The sequence below is a fragment of the Accipiter gentilis genome, chromosome Z, assembly GCF_929443795.1.
Source record: "Accipiter gentilis chromosome Z, bAccGen1.1, whole genome shotgun sequence".
NCBI classification, from domain to species: Eukaryota; Metazoa; Chordata; class Aves; order Accipitriformes; family Accipitridae; genus Astur; species Astur gentilis.
The window spans coordinates 87,308,842-87,327,929 of NC_064919.1; the positions used below are offsets into that span (position 1 = coordinate 87,308,842).

General features: G+C 40.1%; 1 protein-coding gene across 1 annotated transcript in view; it reads left to right on the forward strand.

The window, feature by feature from the left end:
- Positions 1 to 19,088, forward strand: part of DCC (DCC netrin 1 receptor) — a 572,354-nt gene that overhangs the window by 167,738 nt on the left and 385,528 nt on the right. The gene's annotated exons all lie outside the window — the stretch shown is intronic.

Consider the following 19,088-nt stretch of genomic DNA (forward strand, 5'->3'; position numbering starts at 1 on the left):
TGGAGATTAAAGTTGCATCTTAAGGCTTGCATGGCATCTAGGTTTTCTGGCATGGGTAGATTATACCTCAGGGAAATAATTATTTTTAAAATTTACTAGGGTCTTGCTGTTGGTTAAAACTTAGGACAAAATAAACTTCTAGTATTCTTTATAATAGTTGCTAGAAAACATACTGTGTAAACATTCAATAGATTTTTACTAATGATGCCCTTGCATAATTGTGCTTATGGATATTTCATCATTAGTTCTGTTACAAAGCATTTTAATCAATCACCTAGAAGTTCTGTTCCTTTGTAGTTTAAAGTGTTATAAAATAGTACCAGTACTTCAGTCACAGCCTGTGCTCATAGGTTTGTCTAGAACTCTTCAAAAAGAGGAGAAAAAAGTGTGTCCTTTAGTATGTACAGTTGAGAGCAATAGACAACAGATCCCTTCAAACCTCTCAAATCAGTGTTTTCTGCTTGTGTAGAAACATGCATAAGAAATTTGCCAGCCTCTGAGCAATAAGGGGTTTTTATGTTTTTAATCTTTTGTTCAAAGCCATGGAAACATCACTGAAACAAGGAGAAAAATCAATGTATCCAGTCAGTACTGGTGTCTTGACAAATTTAGACTGCTTTGGTCTTAATCTGTGGGGTGAAGTTGAAGATGGAGATAGTTAAAAGGACGCCTACAGAATGCTACTCTGCTTTTGTGCAGAAGGTTATTTTACTTCAGCTTAGTTGCCATATTTTATTCAGTTCTTGTGGTGCTTCTTAACACCCTGGAAGGGTTAGCAATCTCTTGTATTTTGACATGAAAACTAGGATGCGTGGGGTATTATGCAAATTACCAGGCAACTAAATTGCCTATCTATGTGCCAAATCCTTTGCTAAGTACAGTTTGGCAAATGCCAGTGGCAACCTGTTTTAAAGGGATCCCTGCTGTGATCTCTGAAGCAGTAAGAGTAGAAAAATCCAAATTGTGTATTCTTAGGCTGAATAAATGTCAATTCCCAGGGTTTCTGTTATACATCCAAAGGCACTCGAGTGGTTAAATGACCATGTCTATTGATAACCATGGAATTTTAATATTAGCTAAGGGAGATATTTTTAAACCCCTTCTGGGATACAGAGCAGGTTTTTTAAAATACATTTACTTTTGTGCTTTAATAATTTTGAATAAAGATGCTGCTCTCTTTAGAGTTTTTGCAAAGTAAGCTGTTCTAACATTACTGCTAAACATTGCATTGGTCTTTGAGGACTTGGGGAAACATGAAATGTGTCTCACTTGAAAAAACAAACCAAGGCCACCCCTCGCAAACCCCAGACAAAATCAAAACACAAAAGCACAAAGAATCTTTGTGAAATGTAACAAACAGGAAGTTTCCAGAGTTCAGTTAGCTTTAAACTCTTAATTTTTTTCTTAATCCTTTAAATCAATGGTTAAAGTGAAAATTTGTGATGTAAATATTACGTTGGGTTTGTATTTTGTTTTTTACTATTTGCTATTATCTTTTTACAAAAAACTGTGCGGCATGCTACCCTTGGTTTAGTGCTGGAGCTAATTCTTCCTTAGGGTATGTTGGAAAGAATCCCTTATGTGTTATCTTTATTGATGTAACTATGAATAAAATCACATTGTTGCAACTTTGGGGCCATATGTCATTAAACTTTTATTAGATGATTATTGCTGACTAGAGTTTGATAAAATACTGAACTAATCAAGTCCATTTAGTATCAAAGTGCAATTCCGTGCGTAAGGTTTTCTGGAACATCACACAACATACATTATGTATACAGTTCTATCCCAGTGATTTTTTTTTAGAGGTGGCACCATTTTGTTTCCTTCTGTGTTTTGGGGCAATTGCTACAGAAAGAAAGAAAATGAGGGTGTGAAAGAAGGAACAGGGAAGAAATTAAAAGCAAGTGGTAAGGAAAACCCTATGTATGGTTTGAGACACACGAGTTGAGCATGTTCTTCAGTGTATATGTCAAGCTATTCCCATGTGACCTGCACTAAAACCAATCAAGCTGAGATGTATAGTTATGCATATGCAATTTTGGGCATTTTATCCGGTATTTGCAACTGACAAATCTTTCACTGAAAAAAAAAAATCTCATCGTTTTCAGGGGAAGCATGTGTGTTCCCGCACAATTTGCTTCCTTATAGCTCATGCTGCACTAAGAAGATGGACATGTACCCAGGGATATGTTAAACGCTCTCCTCTCCTGAAACCAGTTGCCCATTACTGACTGGCTCAAGCTTTGCATTTCCTCTGTCTCTTAAATGCAATCGGCCTTACTGTAATTGAGGGAAAAATTATGGTGGGGATTTTTACTAAAGGTAATGGCTAAAATGTTTCTCTTTCCAGGAGGCAGATTGAGTTTGTCTTGCACAAAACAAAAACCCCAGGAAGCCTTTTTCCCCCCCTTTATAATATTAGGGCAAACCAGAGGCCTAATAGGATTTTCAGTCATTGTTCTGTGAGTGATCATGCTCCTGGCTGTTAAATCTTGATGGGAAGGTAACATTTGTTGCAGAGGCTCAAAGAATTGTTCCATGTAAGACAGCCTCTTGAAAGTAATCCACAGCATCCGTAACCTGGTTTGGTGCAGGATAGGAAGATGGGAGCACCAGAGAACAGAACACTGGAGTGCTCCCATCTGAACACTGCCTTGGCTCTGAGGGTATTGAGAAGGGCTGTCTAACAAGTGTCTTGATTTTAATTATTTGAGCATTATTTATTATCTGTTGTGCTTACTGGAATGTATCAGTTCCCAAGGAAAACTGTCCCGTTCCTTCTGGCAACTTCGAGGGCAGGAGGGAAAGATGTACATACCTCTTTGAGCAGAACAGGGTGTCATTTCTGAGTCTTGGAGAGAGTAATCTTCTGATAATTGATCAGACAGACGGCAGCCTGATGCTGCAGGTGATGTAGTTCTGGGTCCGTTGAGATTCACCCATACCGCATCCCAGTGCTCGCCCTGTTTCCGAGCTGGAGACAAAGCAAGGTGGCTGCCAATATCGCAGAGGGAGCGAAAGGCATGAGAAGCATCTCGGGAGATGCCCGTTGCCAAACGTGCCTGTATGCTGCTTCTGGACAAAAGAGTTTGGATCAGTTTGCAAAGCCTTTATGAAATGCCTAGTGCAGGCATATTTGGATTTAGCATCCTTTTTTTTAAAAAAAATAAAAGTCCTTCTAGCCAATATTAACAATGATGTCTTTACTAGTATTGTGCACTTAATAGTGGGTTATTGTTACTTTGTTGCTTTTACCATGGTAAACATAATGGAGAGCAACAAGCCTGACTTGTGGGCTGGCAAAAAGTCTGGAATGGATTTTTTTCCAGTTCTCGGTGAGTTGAGAGGCAAAATGATGACAAAAAAGGAGAAAGTGCCAGAAACTAGTGAGTTCCTAAACCAAAGGCTGAAGAGAATGTTGGGAACTGACAGGTGGACTTTAAAATGAGACAAATTCAAATGATAAGCAAGATGGACACTTTAAGAGTTTGGCTAGCCACAGGAACAGTTGCTGTGCTCTTAACACCCACCTCCCTTGTACAATATCCTTAGGTCAAAAACAAGTTCCTGGAATTAATAAATCACTAATTTGGATGGTCTTTGTTAGATAGTTGAACAGATGAGAAGATCCGACTGTCCTGTCCAGCCTTAGGGTCTGAGTAGTATCATAGTTATTAAATGCACTTTTTAACAGAAAATAGTATATACTTCAGTATGTGTAGGTGTGTGGTTTTTCCTGGCATTTACAGATGCACTAGGAATGTATGTAGGGGAAAAAGAAGGGAGGATGATGATGTATAGGACTGAAACAATTTATAGATTTCAATGGCAAAAATTTCATTGTAAACTTGGATTTGAATTTTATGCAATTCTCCAACTGAGCAGCTGTTTTGTATTCCTTTTTTAACACGTGAGCGGTTGTAACATCACATAGAGTTGTTCTCAGCTAGTTGTCCTTAGCCCACTAGCTGGATTTTCATTCTTAGCTTACCTGCTTATATCTTATTCCACAGAACGGGTTCTTTGGTGTACAAAGGCAATCTCGCCTCAAGGAATTGCATCAATTTCAAAAGTAAACAAAAAAAAAATTTTCCAAAGGATGAAACTTTCCTTCTAAAACTAGCATACTAAATTTTAGCCACTTTACGTTCAGTGTGAAATATTTGAATCATGAACAGGAAGCTGAAGTTATTATTTAGAGAAAATTGAACTTGAAATGCTTTAGTGACTGTATTTAAAACTTTCAGATGTCTCATTTCATATGAAGCTTCAACTCTTATTTTCCATTGAAATTTTTTAAAAAAATCAGATGGAGATTTCAGTTCTCTTGAAGTATTTTCTCAAGCAAAGCACCCTTACCACCTGTGCGATGAAACTGCTTATGTTGTTTATTTTGCAACATGCCATAAATACAAATCTGCCAGCCTTAAATCCTCCATGCATGACTGCGGGAATAAATTTGCTCTGCTCTGTAGTGGAATTGAAGCACTCATAAAGGGTGAATGCACCATGCTGAGCAGTTGAACCCTTGCCTTTTTCCATTAACCCATGTACCTCCTTTTCCTTTCAAACAATTACCTTGAGTTTTTTTAAGGCTGATGCATTCAGCACTATAAATTAAAGCTCATTCAGCAGAGTTGTAGGTGATGAAGCAATAAGACCTCTTATTTTTCTTCTGTAAACAAGGTTTTACACTCCAGGTGATACAATGCACAAAAAACTTATTCAGAATTGCTAAGGTATGCAGCAGAAGAATCATAGCTCTCTTCTACTCCCCAGCCCCTCTCTCTCATTTAAATAGTTTATGCCAGTACCGTATGTGAGTATTCAGTGAAAAAGTGTCTCTACTATAAGTGTCATGTAGTTATAAAAGAAATATACTTAAAGTGCAAGTATCATAATCTGAAAAGCTATTGTTACTGTAGAGGGAGACCAGAGCTGAAGTAACTGCTGGAGTGGATGTTGCTGCTGGTTGAACCTTAGACCTCTGGGACTGAAGAACCAGGCATCAGCTGATTGAGCTCAAAGATTAAACCGCTCATTTGGCTGTTGTAACTTACCCATATTTTGTTGACTGGATGTAGGAGGAGACATTTAGTACATAAATATTTAGTTGCTCTTTAGTATAGCTCTGCACTTCTGTGCTGAGTTTAAACCTGATATGATCTAACTTCAGTCCTTGTTAGTTAAGTATGTTCCTTGCTGTACATCTGTGCATTTTTTTAAGTGAAAATAAACAACAGCCTTTATGTTCATTCTTTATCACTATGGTATCTTAGCAACAGAGCTTCCTCTTAAATGACCCTTGCCATTTTGGAAGGTTTGTATCAAAGATGTTTTAACCTTAATTCTTCTTGCAGTTTCTGAAACTTGTACAGAGAAAGCTTTGATTTATGTTTGATTTCCCAGGAAAGGATGTGTTATTTGCTCAGACTCTTGTCAGGATAAACCAATCTTATTAATATTAAGCCATTATTTTTTGTGTAGGACAGTTTCCAGACAAAGTTGCTCACTCCATAAATATTTCAGCAGTTTGAAGGTGGCAGTTCTTACTAACTAAAGCTCACTTTCTGTTCATCATAGAAACAAATTCTGCTTGCAGCAGCTGGGACTCTGTCTGGTGTGTTACTAGTGTAGGTGCGCTGCCTGTAACTCAGGTTATCTGAAGCTTTCCTTTGCAGGATACAGTTTTTTGTATTACAGTCTGTTAAACTCTTTACTATGTGACTTATTCTTTTATCTTTTTTCTTTTTTTTTTTTAATGATTTTTAAATTTTGGCTTGTTTAAATTTTATTTTTGCGTGATCTCTGTAATAAACTTGTGTAGGAAGCTATTGAAAGGCTGGATTCAGGTCTTTTTCTAATTTCAGGCCTGGTTTAAAGTGGTGTAAAACCAAGAGTACTACTTCTGAAATATGTGCATGAGACTATAATGAAATTGTTTGTAAGGTGTAATGTCACAATTCTGAAAGAACTCTGGGGTTATGGTGCTGCAGCTGCTGTCATGAACAGTATATATGGCTCTAAAGTAGGAGGGAGGCCTTCAGTCTACATGTGGCTGTGAATTCTTTATTTTTTTTCATATTGTGTGAAGCTGTTCTGAAAACTGTTTGTTTTGGAGGGTTGGTAATTACTCTTACTGAGCTAAGAAATGTGGTAGTTTGGTTACCTTCAAGTAAGGTGATATAGATGCAAATCAAACTTCAATCTGGAATAAATTTAGTCACTTGGACTTACTGGTACAGATGGGATCTGACTCTTAGCTATTCTGTCTGTCATACTGATTAACTGTAACTCTCAAATAAGGAAGGCCACTTTTTTGCTTGAGGAAACTGTTAATTTAATATTTTATTTGCTCCCACTGCCGGTGTTACGTTCTCTTTGTAACGGAATTAAGTTAGTAGTGCTAACACTGCGTAGCTGAGAAGTCTGACGGGTGTATTAGATCACGGTGATACTGGGTGGACAACAGCACTTCTTGGTGCCTCAGTAGGTTGACCAGGTCCCACGTTCCAGTTTTATGCTGCAGCTTCGCTATTGAAATCACAGTATTTTCAAGGGCTTAAAAGTCTGAGTCAGTGAGATATTGCATTCATATGCTGAGATGCAGCTATTTCTAAGGTAATTCAACACTGTGCAATCATGCCATCATAGTGGTAATTCACCACTATGCAATCCCCAGAATGGTTAAGTGAACAATACAGAAAGGAGTTGGTTTTGCAAGGAGCACTTATGAAAGAATATAATGCAGTCTCGGTGGATTGAAAACACGAAGTAGAAGTCAAACAAGTGTCTTGAAACTTAAATGGTTTTGGCAATTCTTAGAGGATCCTAAAATACCAGCTAGCAAACTAGTGCAGAATATATTGGGGCATGGAATAGCATGCTTGTGTGAAAGCAAAAAAAAAATAAAAAAAAATCAATATTTTTATGAAGTTGTTTGTTTTCCTCACTAAAATTAGATTCACTTGGTTTTCTAGATGTGCTGTAGCAGTAAAATCATTCCTATAAAAAATGGAGCAGGATCTTCAGCCTCACATGACAGAGTAAGACAAGTGCAACTCCGGACTATGCCAATACTTTAGCAGTCCGGGGAGACAAGGGTGGGGAGACAAGGGTGGTGACACTAAAGTAAGCAGCTGCCCAGTGGCCCAGTCTAAACGCCAGGCTCATTTTCGACTTACTCCTCAGGTTCGTTTAAAAGACTCCACGAGGTCCCTGCTGGGGTGGGTGTGGGAAGGGTTTCATTGCGATTGCCAAAGCAGAGGAAGAGGAGATGAGCTCTGTAGTTAGCGAGTAGTGGTGAATCTACTTCCAGGGCTAACCCCTGGCAAATGCAAGGGGGGACAATGTAGTTGAGCCTGAAATGAAATAGGCTTTGGACCGTTTAGATAACTTTGTTTTTCCTGTAAACTTGGACATACGCAGGCAGCTTACCCTATGTCTGCTGACATACAGAAACTCGTTCTGTTTAGGGATTTGACTCTTGATCAAGTTATCCTAGCTAGAACTAAACTTAAACTTGAAATAGGGAGGGTATCTGCAAAACAGAAACTACCTTTTCTACAGCTCTGTAGATGAAGAAATGTAGAAGTAGGTTAATGGTGCAGGAGACTCAGTCGTGGTAAGGAATTGATGGCTACTGAATCCAAGTTATCCATTAAAGAAAGGAGGTCGGGTCATAATATACAACACTTCTGCGGTCATATGAAAACCGGTAAGAGCTTTTTATTAGATAACTACCTCGTAAATCAGTCCAATAGAACAAAGGCCTCAAAACTGAAATCTTACTGACATGTCTTCGTTGCTATTCTTGGTGATATATGACATGGGCCATTAGTTTAAGTGCAGAAAGTCTTCTGAGATGGTGCTGGTGAAGTTGCACTGCACGCATCTTCATCATGCAAATGTGGGTTTAAAAAACCAATGCGCTCAGGATGCAAAGGTGCAGCTATAAATAAATGAGGAAACAGCCACCAAGCAGCTGCTCTCTCAGCACTGCATGCTAATTAAATTCCTGACCTGCTGAGGTTGGCAGGTTGGCAGGTACGGGGCTGTGGCTCCGGCTGTGCTGAGTGATGGCATTACCTGGGAGCTCTGCCCATCTCCTGGCAAGCAGGGAAGAGCGGAGGAGGCGACGTTCTTATTTGTGAGTGGAGTGCTGAGCAGCCTGTGTGCAAAGCCATTAATATTTGTAGTGACGTGCTCGTTGGCGAGGGAAGAGCGTATATACAGAGAGAAGCTGATGAATTGCGATGTTTCTTTTGCTGTTCTGTAGTATGGTTATTTAACAAACACTGTTAAGTATGTATGGTGATGCCATTCACCAAGCTGTTTTTTGATCTAGGGGGAAAAAAGTAATTTGTTGACATTACAGCAATTATAAAATACTTGCCTCTGAGAACACAAATGTAATGATATTAAGTTTAATTACGTATAATTAATTCTACAAAATATTTAAATTGTTGTGTTGAATTGTGCAGCACTGGTTGCTGTACATTTTGTTAATGTGCGGAGCAGATGTGCGTGAAAGAGTCTGGAAGTCATCCAGAAGTTGGCAATTATTAACTGGGTAATCTGATAGTGATTTATTCTAACACTGGTTAACGTACCTACATAAATGTCTACATATGTATGGAGAGTGGATAGATGTAGACTGTACAGGTAGCGAGGATAGAATTCCGTGTAATGATTTTAATTGTGAGATCATAATTAACATCAGTGTGAGTCCATGTTCCCAAGAGCCGATCCCCCTTTTCTGTTTGCCAGTGCTTGGCATTATGTTGTTTTTGGATCTCTGTCTAATGAGATATTAAATATCACAGGATTATATGACTATATCTGCAAAATAATACCCAGTGAGAGTATTAATCCTATTCGAAGGTGCTGAGAGTTTGGGTGACTTTTGTGTTATTTTATTGGATGCTTGATAGAAGTCAGAAAGAGCTGAACCTTATCTTCTGTGAACTTAACCAAAGGTCTGTATAAGTCAAATATACCATTGTTTAAATATCCGGGGAATCTGGGCTGTCAAATGCAGCCAAATGGCAAAATATTTAACTGTAATGGCCACTGCAGGCGATAGGGGAAGGGAAAAGAGTGAAGAGAGTGCTCCCATTTTTATACCACGTGTGTTACCGGCTTGGGATTCTGTGCAGGGCTAAATGGTCTCTCATTTAGCACTGGTGGTGTAATGGAGGAAGGAGTTTTGGCTGTATTTAGAGCCCTGTTCCTCAATTTCTGATGCAATTCATTTACAAGTGCTGCATCTCTGCACCTGAGAAAGGAGAGGGGTCAGCTGAGACTGACAGCCTTTCCTCCCCACGCAGCCTGAGAAGCAGCAGCTCTTCCTTCCTTCTGCTCTTGCACTTACTCCCTTGCAGCTGCCTGCTGAAAGACTCTGAGCTGCCTGGAAAGCAGCCATGGCTGGCCACAATATTCATTGCCCTCTTCTTCTCTTTAGTATTTAACGTACTCTTGCTGTTGTCCAACTTCTCTCTCTTCCCCCCCCCCCCAAGCCTACAGGATGCTGTGAGGAGCATGAAAATATGGCTTTGTTCGTCCTTTTAAAACAGGGGGAGGGGAAAAGCTTGCTTGGTGTTGGTCTAATAATATAAATCCAGTATTGACCCTTGGGATAGGTGAGCAACCTACTACTGGGAAGGGCAGTGACTGTGTGCCTGGGAAAGCAACTGGCTCCCTGACTTGGTCAATGAGAGGTACAATCCTGTTTTGCTCTTCCAGCCGCATGTATCTGTGTCTCTGCTGCAATGAAGGCTGGGCACGAGGGGTACAGCTCATGTCCGTGCTCCAGCATGGGTCTGGATGAATGATCTTCCGTTGCAGGGCAGCCGTATATCTATCAGCTGTGAGCAGAAGAGTTGTCTGCAAAGGGTTGTGTCTGTGCCTAGTGAAAGAATACTTGCTAAGTCCTTTTTTTCTGCTCTGCAGGCCTTACACTGCAAAGTGTGAACCCGTATTCTCTCTATCTCCCTTGCAGTGTGGCATGCCAAAGAGGTTCTGGTTAATACTTTCTAGTGGGATGCTCCTATTTCTATCTGCTCTGCTGGTTATTCTTCCACAGCGGCCCTTGAAACACTGAGGAGTTCCTTGGGGACATCATTCTTGCCGTGTCCCCCAAGAGCCCTTGTCCTCAGTGTGGTGGTGGGACCCTGCTGCACCACTCCTGGGCTGCGGCTCTCGGGATTCCCCAGCCTCTCGGAAAGCACTTTGGGTGCTGTGCCAGCTTCGAGCCTTTTGCTTTGTTCTATTGGACTGTGAAGCTAAGGAAGTTGGGTAACATATTTAAAGGTGGATATGGAGAAATAAAACTAGAACATCCTTTACAGCTGTAGCTTGTGTGGCTTTGGCGTCAAGGTGATTTCAGTGTTCCCTGCTGATAACAGACTCTCCAGTCAAGGTGGCTTACAGGGGAATTCGAGCAGGTCCGTGAGTTGAGATTTGGTCCTTGAGACAGCCTTATCATTAACCTCTGCCTGTCCTGAGCACAATCTCATTTGGGGTGAACTCTCCCATTACATCGCCCTTTCTTAGCCAGGGTTTCTCCGAATGCAAAGCATCTTTGCAGTTCTTGGTCCCAAAAACCGAATCAGACCACTGGCGTGGTGTTGGACACGGCTCTGAAGACCTTTGGCTGGTCCCTGCAGAAGGGCAGGCAAGGCCAGGTCTGCAGCTGAGCTGCCGATGGCAGCCCTGTGCCCGCGGTGCACGTGTGCTTCAGAGCTGGCCGTTAAGCAAAGAGTATCCGTCGTCCTTGGATATGCAGGAGGGTAAGGGCCTGTATCAGAAATACTCAGTATGCAAACGTAGAACTGTGAACTAAGCAGCTTGCTGCGGTAGCTTTGGGTAAATGGGACAAGCAAACATGTGAAATTGTTGTGGGTAAGTGACTTCTTAGTGAGGAGGGACTGATAAAGGTTCACTGTTGTCAAGGCCATTCTGGAAAATGAAGTACATTGGTTATATGATACAGACATATGCATTAATGACTCATTTGCCCAACAGAACTTTTAAGAAATACTATAGAATTAGTTCAAAATAAAAAAAACTTATGTCTTTGTAATATGTCCTTTGGCAGAAGTGGGTTCAAGTACTTAATTGATGTATTTTTTCTGAAATGCACAGTGAATGTGAGTCATAATTAACGTTCTCACAAAGTCTAAGGAGGACAGGATAGCAGAGTCTTCATCGCACATCTTGAACGATTTCACAGAGATCAAAGCTTATCTTCTATTTAACAAGACAAATTAATTTCCTGAAGAATTCTAGTGTCAAATGCTCTCATAACATTTAGATTTGTAGGCCTTATAGCAATATTAAATAATTAATAAGTCAATAATGTGTTATCACTAGGGCAAGGTATTTTTGGATCTACATTACCAGAAGGAAACTGGATATCTAGTGACATTATTCCCTAATGTCTGTAAGTGAATGCTCTGGGCTCAGATCTTCCACTGCAGAATCATTCAATTCTGTTCGCAGAAAACAGTGGAAAATCGGTGACTAAGCCTAGTTGGGGGGGTGGGGGGTGGGGGGGTTGTGCAGGAAACACCAAAACTGGGCAAAAAATCCCAAACACATCAGTACAAGAAAAAGGAGCCTACAGTTTCTATTTTCTGCCTCTACAGGAACAGATTGCATTAACTATATAGGTGAAGTGTCCAATTTTAAACTTCTTTCCCTTCAAGTTGTGTTGGAGGATATTATTTTCAAATCAATTTATAGATTTTTTTTCAGAAGCATTTTGAGCAGGTACCCCACTGAAATGAATGAATTTGACTCTTCATTTCAGAAAAGGTAGATTTAGGTGAACTTGTGATGCTGGGTTTTTTGAGAATTTTTTTTTTTTTCTGTTAATAAAAGAGAATTTGGTATAGGTTCCTTGGAATAAGGTGCAACGTTCCCATTAACATACTGGAAATGTGATCAGGCTGCTGGACAAAGCTGCGCAGCAGATGGAGTTTTCACAAAGGACTTGATTTCAAAATCTGGCTTATTTTAAAATATTAAGAAGCTAACTTACCAAAATTCCCCCCATAAGAAAATGGTAAAAACTTTTGGGATGATTTAAAATAAAATTTTAAAAAATCATTTAAATTCTTGTATAAAACTGCTTTGTCTTAACTGACTATTTTTGCCTGCTTCCTACAGCAGAAAACAAATTTCCCTTTTCTGTCTATCTACGAGTCCTTCTCCCTGCCAATAATTTTCCAATACGTTGTCCAATTTCAGTGAAACTTGATGGAGGAGCAGGTGTTTAAGAAATATTAAGTTCCTACAGAATTAATGAAGATCAATAGCCAAGTAAAGGAGATCCAAATGAGCGCGGTGCCCGAAGAAAAGGCAGGAGCGAGTGTTTCGGTGCTGCTGGGGGACAGCAGCAGAAAATCCCTTTGCCGTGGGTTTGGGTGGGGATCGTGGCTGGTGTCCGGAGCAAAGCGTGCCGAGGATTTGGTCGGCAGCCGTGGTGCTGGCTGGAGGGACGGAGCTGGGGTATCGGAGGTGACTGGCTGGGGAGAGGAGGAATTAATGAGGTGGCAGTGTAAGAAAATGGGATGTAATTTATCAGGAAATTAAGCTTCTAGCGTTCTGGTGTGTGCAAAGCAATGTGTTCATATTGTAATAATGTACAGCATAGCATTCCTTATGTGATGCAAAAAAAACCCCCCAACCATTCAAAAATGAAAATGTTTCATTCCAAACTGTCAGGATGTCTCTTAATACTGGCAGATTTTCTTTGGTTTTTTTTTTCTTCTGAAATTGCATTGATGAGTCTGCAAGGCATTCTGGGTTTGATGGGAGTAGAATACCTATGGAATATATGTAATTAAAAACCCCAACAGACTCTTCGTGGCTGTTTTTGAACATAAATATACGCGTGGATGATGTGCACTGTACCTGTACAGTGTCCTGTGGACAAAGGGTCGGGACAGGTTAACCTGTGCAATTTATTGCAGTAATTCTTTCATGCCTATCAGTTCCTAATAAAGTATGATTTTATTATTAGCATAAGAGATGATCATAAAGATCCATATTCAAATTAATATGTAGGAATTAGCAAGCAGAAGCAAACTGCTGAAGACTTTGACTCATGTTCTCAAGTCAAAGAAGCTGCAGTGTAGTTTACATGCTCCCATTTGAGGCATTACATACTGGTGTGCTGTTGGCAGCTAGTAGAGCCAGTAGAAAACTGATAAATTTTTTTGTGCATAAGTAAGCAGAGTTATGGGTGTTTTAGGTTTTTTTTTGTGGGGTTTTGGGTTTTTTCCTCCGTACAATATATTTACTTTTACTGTGTTTGGGAAATCCATGGGATGTACCATGAGTGGGAAGTTGAAATCTCAGGATATTATTATTTTAATCATGTTTAATTCACATTTTTTGTGTGGAGTTTGAAATTTTACTTCAGAAAGACTTCTTCTGAAACTTTTTCTTTGTTATGTTAGCAGGAAGGGAAACTGAAACGTGGGGTTTGGTGAGTGGGGGTGAGATTTACTTTTGGCAAATGGAAAAGATTTTTATTTTTAAATTAGAGAAGCATTTCAAGGACACTGTATTTTGCTTTGGCCACAGATTTCTTAGGAGAACCAATTTGCTTTTTTCTCTTTAACCTTTTTGCTTCTGTTCCTTCTGCATACTAATGTCTGTGGCTGTAGATTGCTAATAATTTCGTCCTCTAGTGTCTCTATTTTTAGCCAGGCTATCTAGCTGTTAAGTGGTAGCAAGATGCAGTAGTCTCGGGTCAGACTTTCTTTATGTACATGTGTATGAATCAGAAATGACTGTATTCAACTGACTGGGAGTGTAATTTTTTTATGCTTTGAAAGCTTTCTTTAGTTTATGGTATAAAGCAGATTATTTTTTTCTTCCATTCTTATATCTAATAGTTTTAGTTTAAGCAGGATTTTATTCCAATTCACCCAAGAAGTGGAGCAAACAAGTTGAAGGATGCTCATCTGAGCTATGAGTGTCACCCAGTGATGGTCTGAATTCTTTCCTGTTCCCCTGAAAATTGTCTCCCACAGGAGTGAATGATGTATTTTGGCTACCATTTTGCATCTCCTTTATGCCTACTTTTGCTAGGGTTGGTTATGCATGTGTACCATCTCGGCAAATTAAGTACAAAATCTTAGTCAGCTGGGGTTTTTTTCTTTTAAGTTTCTCCTTTTTTAAACTAGCATCAGGACTGAATACTACACCGCCCATGGAAAACGCAAAACCTGCCGCAGGCATATGGCTCAAAACTCCGCTTAGATATACGTGCAAGTTTTGAGAACAGAAACAGTCGTTTAGAGCTCTGTCCTGATGCCAGATTTCCTTATTGCAAATTTTCGAACTCCTCTTGCAGAGGATGACTGCGCTAGATATCTGCGGTCTCGAAGGCAGCTGTGGGTATATGTGTTTTATTATTATCATCTCCCGAGCATGGCTAGGAGTCGTCAGGACAACACCCTGGCAGGAGGTAGCATTTGCATCTCTGCCTTTGAGCAGCAGTGGCGTGTCAAAGCTCATCTCGGAGCCCCCTCCCTCCGTTTGACAGTTGTGGCAAATAAGAACAATTTATTCCTGACAGCTTTAGTAACAATATCAACTAATTTATGCAGAACTTCTCCTGGGATAATTGGGATGCGGACATGCTCTGCATAAAAGCCAAGGGGTATGAGGAGACCCCCGGCTTACCAACTGCTGCTCCCAGGAAGAGGCTGTAGGCCAAGCAGATTGCCCCTTTTCAGCAGAAATTAAGGGTGATAAGGAGGTTGGAAGACAAAGAAGCGAGCCCTGCGTGGGTCATCTGTCAGGAGCCTTCCATAGAGCTGGGGAGGAAACAATGGGAACCACTTCAGCTCAAACAATGCAACTTGGAGAAACGTGCGTTTTTATTAGAAGAGGGAATAGAAATGTTGGCTCTCGTGCACTTTCATGGAGAAGCGCCTTATTTCCCCCTTCTTAATTTAAAGCTCAAATAAAATTTACTGAGCAGAAACTTTGCTGCTTCTTTTTTCTGTGTCTTGTTTTGGAAAGATCAGCAAATAAATAATAAATTATTCAAATTCTGGCTGACAGTGAGGTTTGTGGAAGGAGGACATGCTGTGTAGATGGAAAAAGTGGCAAAGATGATGCCAGTTTAAGAGATGGTATTAGAAGTTAAAGGATCTTTTAAAAAATACGCTAACTCCCGGTAAATTTTTCCCTCATCTTTGAAAATGTTATACTTTATATTCTGGATAACAGACACAATGAGACAATTTTGCCTTTATTGTTTCTGAGAGATTGGGTCCAGATCTAGAGATAGTAAATATTTGCATAATTCTGAAGTCTTAGGCCTGAGACTTCCACTATGCTAATTTGTACCAGCTGAGACTCTTCTGCTATTTGTGATCCTGGAAGAAAGAAAATCCAAATCAAAAAACTAGATAATAAGAAAAAGGGACAAGAAGAGACAAAGTTAAATTGAATTTCATATGCCGCATCTGACGGGCACCTGCTGATTTTGAATTTGTAGAAGTTCTTCTGTGTTAATGATGTTTATTACTTTGATCATAAAGCTGAATCAGGTTTGACTCAGAATTTTCTTAACAACTTGCACAAAGAATTCTACATTTTAAAGGGCACCTATGCAAACATAAGATTAAAAGGAAGTTTTTAGAAGAATAAATATCCATGTTTTATTTTTATTTCATATTTGTTATTAATTCAGTGACCCCTGCTGGGGAGGACTTAGGTAAACAGAGTCAGGTATCTCTGTTTCCTTTTATGGAAAAAATAGTGTATTTTGGGCTGTATGATGAGTTTTTGTAAAACAAGATTAGCAAGACAAACAATCCACCCTTTTGACTGTGTCTTTCTGATCCTAGGCCATTGAATAGTGATCTTTGGGGAAATGACTGTTGTGCCAGTCACATGAACCGAGCGAACTGTGTCTGTGACCAATAATAATAGGACATATATGGTAAAATATAGTATCTCTGACTGGTTCCTCTTGATTCCTTCTGTTGAGCTGATTGTCTTTGTTCCACAGAACATGCTAAGTAGGATTTCTGATCTTCTATTGTATTGTTTCTTTGTAGAAAAGAAAAGAAATGAAAAGGCCTGTATGATGGAGTTTCTTCTTCTGAATGCTATTTGTCCTTACAGTGATGCCATTTAGGTATATGTGCCAGCATTTACTTCTGTAAGCAGGGTATTTAAAGAGGGAAAAAATTCTTGATGCAGAGAAACAAAGGAAGGAGTGGAAACTTGAAGTTTATTTTCTTTTCTGACCCTATACATCTAGTAGAATAATTTAACAATTGCTATATGTAATGTTAAGTGGTTTTCTTAGAATGTTATGGGAAAACCTCCTATCTCCCTCCTCCGGTATACAGGAATATCCAGAGAAATGTGTGAAAAAAAAAATTGTTTTGAAGACTGAGTTGTCTTCTCGTGCTGGTTCTACAACGCTTTCCCATGGAAGCATAGGTGTGAGCAGATAGTTCAGTCGGTGGAAGTTGTGACCGACAGACTCTGCATGAGTTGCCCCGTGACCCTGGTCCGTACTTGCTCCGCATCTGTGTGCGCAGATGATTTGGGTGGCACTTGCCTCTGTGTGCAGGTAATAATTACCAACAACCAGTGTGAGAGAAACTCAACTTTTCTGAGTGCTTTTCGGGACCTGAGGTCAGAAAGGGTTACCTTGTTATCTGTAGATTTATATTCTGCTTCAAAGCTGACCCAAAATGCTGCTTTTCCTTCATTTCACCCCACGTTGTAGCTCTTTACACCCTGGGGATCTGAGCCATATGTATCAAGAGGAGACAAGCTAGCTACAAAAGTGGCATTTTTCTGTTAAAACGGTACTTTTGTATCTGGAGCCTTTTGGGAAGCTTTTGCTCCTCCTTAGCCCATGGGGGGGTTGGGAGGGGGGAATAATGTGAAGGCGACAGATGCTGGACACTGATATTGTGTAATCACATATTTCACGGCTGTCACTCGGTTGTCCCTGCGGGAGGAACGCATCTCGCATCGGTGCGTGCCCGGCAGGTGAGATGGAGAAGATGCTTGAGCCTGCTCCCTGCCTGCAGTTGTGGGGGGAGCTGGTGTCATTGGGGGCTGTCGCATTATTTTTTTCTTCTTTTTTTTTTTTTTTTTTTTTGCCCAACGCTTCACAGATGATGATTTTCCTTGGCCCTTTTCTGAGTGGTGGCAGGGCTTAAACTATAGAGACATCAGCAAGGTGGAATTGTGGCACTCGCTTCATCTGTCTCCCCTCCACCTTTTCAGGAGAAACACCAGCACTCGGAGGGAGCTGTGAGCCTGGCTCGGCTATTTCTTCACTCTTGACCTTGTGGCTTTTCAGTGATGATTAAATACCTTCTCCATAGCTGGAAGGGTGTGAAGGCTGCCTCTTCAGAAGACGAAGCTATTATGATCCATTTTGAGGCTGAACAACGTAGCTTGTGATACCGTGTTTGGATAGCCTTATGTGCTTGCATATGTCTGGCAAGAGAAGGAGGAAGGATCAGCTTTGCAAAGAAACTGCATCCCTCCGTTTTGATTTTACACATGAGGGGTTCCTATTCAAGCATGTGAGAGTCTGTGAATGTTGGCATGTTGTTTAGGGGGAAAAAAGTACAGTAATTTTCCTCTTTTTCTTTCCCTCCTGCCCCGCCCCTCTTCCAGCTCCATCATGTACAATTATTTTAGTAGCAGGAGGACTCTATAATTTTCAAAATACATAAATCAAGAATAGCATTAAAAATAGATCTGTTACTGAAGATACAGTCAAAACAAATCAGAGGCTGGATTTGGGTTTTTTTTGTTCTTAAATTGTCCTGTTTTCACCAAAATGGGATGACCTACTTCTGTGCATCTTGGAGGCTTCTGCAGGTGCTTATGTTGTCTGTAGGGATTTCCATCCCCCAATTGCTGTACCCTGGTGTTTTCCTGGAACATCATTCTGGGGCAACTTAAATCTGGTTGAAAGGGGGGGGCTAGAGAAAATACTGCTCCTGTGATGTTGCTCTTGACCTTTGAAGATGATACTGTGCAAGTTCACTATTTCTTCAGTTTATAAAATTGTGTTCTTTAAGCTTTGGAGAAGTAACTTGGCTGCTCTATCTGAACAGATTTATGTGTGCAGGTCTGCACAGATCCTTTTTGATAGCCATAATCCTATGTTATAAGATTTCTGTTGTTGTTTAAAGGAAAGAAATGCCTCCAGTAGTTACAGTGCCAGACAGAAAGGGACATGTCTAGCTAGTAAGATTTATTTGCAGGTCAACTGCTATACAGTTGCACCACTTTACCTTTCAGAAAGTGATGTGGTGATTTATTGTGGGGTGTTTTTCTATGCACTGAGTATTTCTGAGACTGGAGCCTCAGAAAAGGGCACTTTATATATTTAGATTAGGAAAAGTGACTTCCTTCCAAAGTAAAAGTCAGCAAAAGATTTAATTAACCTTTTCACTATAAATCTAACTCCATTGATTGTCTTCTGCTTCCTCCTCCCTTTCCTTTTCTGTCTTGTTCTCTTTGTGGTAGGCCAGTTTTGTTGCCTGTGTTTAGGTGTTGCATGCATCAACTGCTTTTTGCTAGCTCTAGCCTGTCTTGGTCTCTGAAACAACCTCATTTTTTCATCTCTGGGTCTCCCATAGTGATTTTGGCTGCTTTATTACTTCTTCTATTCCTGATAAATTTTTAATTGAAAAATCAATATAGACCCAAGAATACAGGGTCAGCAGAGAAGTTTTGTAACCTACCAGGGATAAAACTTTAAAATATTAGTTTTACCTCAGGGCTGCACAATTGCCCTTGAAAGAATATTATTTACGGGAGTGAAGGAAGAGAGAAGATGCGTTCTAGCAATTGAAGACCTGCTTTTGAAGGATACTTGGAATTATTTATAGCATTTTAATTTGCTCCCCCATTTAAAAAATATTTTAGGTTCAGAGAGAGTTAATGATGTATGGAGTCCACTTCTGTGATTTCTTCCGTACCTGTTTATGAGCTGCCTGATGAGCTGTGCCATCAGCGTTCAGCCAAATACTTCTCCAGAAATTAAGCTGGATCCAAATTAAGCACTTACT